Source organism: Octopus sinensis, linkage group LG4, assembly GCF_006345805.1.
Source record: "Octopus sinensis linkage group LG4, ASM634580v1, whole genome shotgun sequence".
NCBI lineage: Eukaryota > Metazoa > Mollusca > Cephalopoda > Octopoda > Octopodidae > Octopus > Octopus sinensis.
Genome location: NC_043000.1, coordinates 56,320,553 through 56,325,552, shown reverse-complemented (window position 1 = coordinate 56,325,552; position 5,000 = coordinate 56,320,553).

Below are 5,000 nucleotides of genomic sequence, written 5' to 3'. Positions count from 1 at the left end.
TTAAAACTCAGGTAAATAAGTTATTTTTTTATCAAACATAACTAGTCCTAGAGCTTTTTGATACCACCTTGTAGATCACTTTAAAACAAGGAATTCCTATAATAGAATCTGGGGCAATCTTAAGTGATTTTGTATCTACATGAACATTATTATCTAAGTAATAACCCTCTGATAACAGATGAAATAGGAGACAATGAGAAGATGGCTGTATGCAGGAAATAATAGTGGAATCTCCTTCAAATCACATTCTACCAATTTAAGAAAGTATATTTTGGATATATAAGAAAGTATATTTTGGATATAAGAAAGGACTGTTCAAGGCGGCGAGCTGGCAGAAACATTAGCATTCCGGGCGAAATGCTTAGCGATATTTAGTCTGCCGTTATGTTCTGAGTTCAAATTCTGCTGAGGTCAACTTTACCTTTCATCCTTTCGGGGTCGATAAAGTACCAGTTATGCACTGGGGTTGATGTAATCGACTTAATCCCTTTGTCTGTCCTTGTTTGTCCCCTCTATGTTTAGCCCCTTGTGGGCAATAAAGAAATAGGTATTTCGTCTGCTGTTACGTTCTGAGTTCAAATTCTGCCAAGGTTGACTTTGCCTTTCATCCTTTCGGGGTCGATAAATAAAGTACCAGTTACACACCGGGGTTGATGTAATCGACTTAATCCCTTTATCTGTCCTTGTTTGCCCCTTCTATGTTTAACCCCTTGTGGGCAATTAAGAAATAAGAAAGGACTGTTGATATGTGCCTGGGTTGTTTCTTATAAGTTTTGTTTGATATTGTATGCTGCAGATAATCTTTATGGATGGTAGGTATCAAAGTTCAAGTTCAAGTATTTTCTGCTGATTGTGAGCATGTGATACAATCCATCAGTCCATATGGCCCTCTATTCCTAGTAGGGCTATATGAGTGGAGTCTGGAACCATGTGATTGGGAAGCAAGCTTCTTACCAAACATCCATGCCTGTGCATATTAATTACCTTGTATTCTTTTTGGTGTTGGTGAATTTGCTAAAATTTATTTTCAAAGTTAAAGTTTGAGAGTTATTGTTTAGCACCCACCCCAAGGGCAGCTCTGATTGAGCAAACCTATGATGAAATGGCATTCCAGCCTTAACCGTTTTATCCCTTAAAAGGTATCTCAGACTGTAGGGTCCAATATGTCCCACCTTCCCTCTCTGTGTTTCTGTCAGTTTGTCTGCCTGCCTGTCTGTCTCTTTGTCTGTGGATTTGTCTGTCAGCCTATCTTCCCCTTTATCTGTCTTCCTATCTTTCTGTCTTCCTGTCTTCCTATCTGTGTATGTGTGTGTGTCTGTCTGTCTATGTTTGTGTCTCTCTCTCTTTCTCTCTGTCTCTCCCTCTCTGTATCTCTCCTCTCCCCCCTCTCTCTTTTCTAACTTCCAAGACAATAAAGTTTAATTTCAGAAATATTAAATTTCTAAATATCTCATAAAGATATGTACGGTGGTGGGGCGATAGAGTGGTTGTATACTGTCAACTTAACGTGACAATAAGGGAATTACACCACCGCTGTTTAGCCCTAGGAATCATCGATGCTTCCTGTCGGCCTTGACACATTTCCTGTGTCCTTATAGTTTAATTTCAGATAGTTTAATTACCATTCCCAGACTGCTGTACATCCACATAGTGGTTTGACAGTTAAATATCTTACTTTGGTATAGGTAATGGAATCGGAACTCTTGGAACTCTGGCCAATAATCTGACATTGTACAGAGGAAGAAAGCCAGCTGTGACTATCCTTCATATGTGTGTGTGTGTGTTTGTGTAACAAGTCAATATTTCAGAAAACTGGATTAGCCTCCTGAACAATTTCAATAACTCCACAAAATCACTCAAGCGAAGCAGTTTCTACACAAATTTACTGGAAGGAAATCTAGTGAAAAAGCCATAAGACATAAAAGCAATTCTAATATTTCAAGAATCTTCAAGAGACTCTTAAATATTTCGGTAAATTCTCCAAAATTGCAGAGTAAATCTCAGTTCTGCATTTTTAGTATAACACACACACACATACACTGGCAAATGATATAAATGTACATAGGCCATTATATGTAAATAAACACAGTCACACACAGATGTACAGGCATATGAATATGTGTCTAAGGAATGAAAGAAAGTGTGAGAGAGACTGGAGGAAGAGAGAAAGAGAGAGAGACGGGGTGGGGAGAAGATATAATTTCAGTTATGAACATTGTTATGTACCTTTTCATAAATTCATGTTTGTAAGAACGTCTTCCACACAATACATGTGTTATGCTTGTGTCAGAACATGCATCCACGCATACATATCCACACACATGTATATTACACATGTGTGTCTGGTGTGTTTGTATATTTGTACACATGCATGTCTTTATATACATACACACACACACACATAAATATATATATATATACATATATATGTATATATATATGTATATATACACATACATATATATTTATATATAGATATACACACATACATATATATGCATACACATGTAAAAATATATATAGAAATATATATATATATATATATATATATATATTAATATATATATATACATATGTATGTATATAGATACATAATACAGATTTAAATATATATCTGTCTGTTTCCTCTTCTTCCTCTCTCTGTGTATGTATTTAGATTGTACACCATGTATATAGGTCATACATAAATGTAAATTACTATGGGTTGTGGGTGGTGTAGGTTACTATTGTATGCAGTTATGGAACAAACATTTGAAATGCTTCTTAATAAACCAGTATTTGCTTTTGTTATTGTTTTGGTATCTATTTTACTCTTCTTCTTTTTTTGTCCTTTTGGTCTCTGGAAGTGAGACTTCTTATCTTTTGAGGCAGAAATAAAGATTAAGAAACTTTGTCAGGTAAATAACAATCTGAAACATTTAATTTTTAATCTTAATCTCTATCTCAAGTAAGAAGTCTTCTAGAAATCAGATGAAAAATTTCATTATGTTCAAAAGACTGGTGCATTATGTGATGCTACTTGTATAAATAAATCAAGCATTGATGCTCATATGATCTTCTTGGTTTTCTGCATTTGTGTTTATGTTGATATACACATAGGATATATAATGCATTCATGTGTCTGTTTACAAGTACCATAGATAGAATACTGGTAAGCACCTGGTAAGCCAAGACAGTGGTGTATGTTTGATTTCTGGTTGAGTAATTTCACTCAGTTTTTAATCCCTTGAATTCTCAGTTCTGTGCATCTGTATATATATATATATTGATTTCAAATGTTGGCACAAGGCCAACAATTTTGTGGGAGGTAGGTAAGTTGATTACATTGATCCTAATGCTCAACTGGTACTCATTTTATTGTCCTTAAAAGGATGAAAAATAAAGTTGACCCTGCTAAAATTTGAACTCAGAACATGAAATCAGATGAAATGCTCCTAATCATTTCACCCAGCATGCTAATGATTCTGCCCAGCTTACTGCCTTAATTTGTGTATATATATTATTATATATGTAAAATGTATATGTTTATTTGTGTGTGTATACTGCCAGTATTGTTAAGGTGTGTATCTCATTGAGGACTTGTTCATGAGTTCAAGCCCTATCATTTCTTCAGTTTTATAATCAATTTTGTTATTGTCAGTGAGGGCAGAAGAACAGTGGTTTGGCAGAATCATTAGAACATTGGACAAAATGCTTTGCAATATTTGCTCTGGTCAAGGGTGACAAGCTGGCAGAATCGTTAACATATTAGGAAAAATGCTTAGCAACCATTTGTTTCTCTGTATGTTCTGGGTTGAAGTTCTGCTGAGGTCAACTTTGCTCTTCATCCTTTTAGTGGGGGGTTGATAAAAAAGGCACCATTTGATCATCAGGGTTGATGTAATTGACTTACACCCACCTCTTAAATTGTTGGACTTGTTCCAAAATTTGAAACCAATATTTGCTATGGTTCTTAAATGCCATTGGAGTAACTGTTGCCATTCAAGCTTTCAGGGTCAATAAAAGGAAGTACCAGTCCAGATCAGTGGAATTATTAGAGTGCAGAACAAAAAGCCTCATGGCTTTTGTTCCCATTCTTTATATTTTACAATCTGAGTGTGCCTGTGATGACTGTTGTCAAACTGTATACACCTTTGTATTTCCCTTGCACAATGTCAGTGGTATACTGAGGTGATATTTGTTGCACAGGCCATTGATGGCCTTCCATTAAAGGATAAAAGAAAAAAAGGCTTGGTGTGGCCTTTACCTGAAGACTAATGACTGGTGCAAATATGAGGTCATCCCTAACAGAAACCTTAAGGAAGGCAATGGATTGCAGAATTTAATAAACCATGAAAAAGCTTTGTTACCTGCAGGAAATAACAGCCAAATCTACTGCAAATTATCACAAATAAAAGTGATCTAAAAAAAAAAAAAGGGATGAGTTGGATAATGTGGTTCCTAGATTCCTGTACCCTGGAAAAAGATGGGTTAGTCATGGTTGCTATGCTTTTGGTCATAGTTCTGCTTGATAAGAACTAAACTCAGGCTAAAAAACAACAACATAAACAATAATACAGGAACAACTCTTGTTGAATTCCCTATAGATACAGAATCAGTGAAATTTAATGCATTCATACTTGATTTTGACAACAGCACATTCTTTAAAATGAAACTAAAGAAGTCAATGACATCTTCCAGCTTCGGGCATGTGGAAGGCTCTAACTACAAACAGCATTCTATTCTTTACAATGTAATTTAGAAGCTGGCAAATAAACTAACTAACTAAAAACATGCAGAGCTGAGATTATCAAGAGCTCTGCATATATTTTATTGTTATTTTTCAAAACAAAACAGACAGGAAATAAAGTATATATATATAAATAAACATCTCTATTCCTTGAGAAAATTTTGATTTTTGCTACTGCAGGCTGTTTTTAATAGGAATACCTTTTGTCTGTGTTGTTCTTCATAATTTTTTCCTAATGTTTTTTACTTGTTAAGTTCTTTTTTTTTTATTT